The sequence below is a fragment of the Corvus brachyrhynchos genome, unplaced genomic scaffold, assembly GCF_000691975.1.
Source record: "Corvus brachyrhynchos isolate BGI_N302 unplaced genomic scaffold, ASM69197v1 scaffold72, whole genome shotgun sequence".
NCBI classification, from domain to species: Eukaryota; Metazoa; Chordata; class Aves; order Passeriformes; family Corvidae; genus Corvus; species Corvus brachyrhynchos.
The window spans coordinates 766,634-767,196 of record NW_008236763.1 but is presented as its reverse complement, the minus strand read 5'-3'; positions in this window follow the sequence as shown (position 1 = coordinate 767,196).

Here is a 563-nt window from a genome sequence, read left to right as displayed (position 1 = left end):
GCTCACACTCGCCCGGCCAGCAGAGGTCTTCGGTGCCCCCGGGGGCTCCCCCACCCCCCTCCCCCAGGTACCTTCGCCCCACTGGCACCATTCCCACCCGTGGGACCCAGGCGGAAACGTAATCCCAGAAGTTCCCACGCGAGCTGTGGCGGGAGGGGTCCGGAGCTGGCACTGGGTGGGTCCCCCCGCCCTGGACCCTGCGGTGCCCCCAGCTCCCTCCTGGCCGGGTTCTGGCTGCGGGGGGAGCAGCACAGGGGCGGGGGCGGAGTGTGAAGCGGTTTGGCTTCATCGCCGGAGTCTTTTTGTTTGCTTAGCGAAAAGTCCGGTTTCTCATCCTAAAATACAAAAATCCCAGCTGGGGTTGCGCTGTGCCGCTCGTCCCGCTCTCCAAATCCCCCGGCGCAGTATCTGCAGCAGCACAGAGCGGGGGTGGCCCGGGGGCCGCCCCTCTCCCGGCACCGCCCGGCCTCGGTCGCCCGGTCGCGGGGGAGGGTCGGGCAGGCGAGGGGAGGGGAAGGCCGAGGAGGGGAGGGCAAACAAGAGGAGGGCCGGGCCGGCCGGGC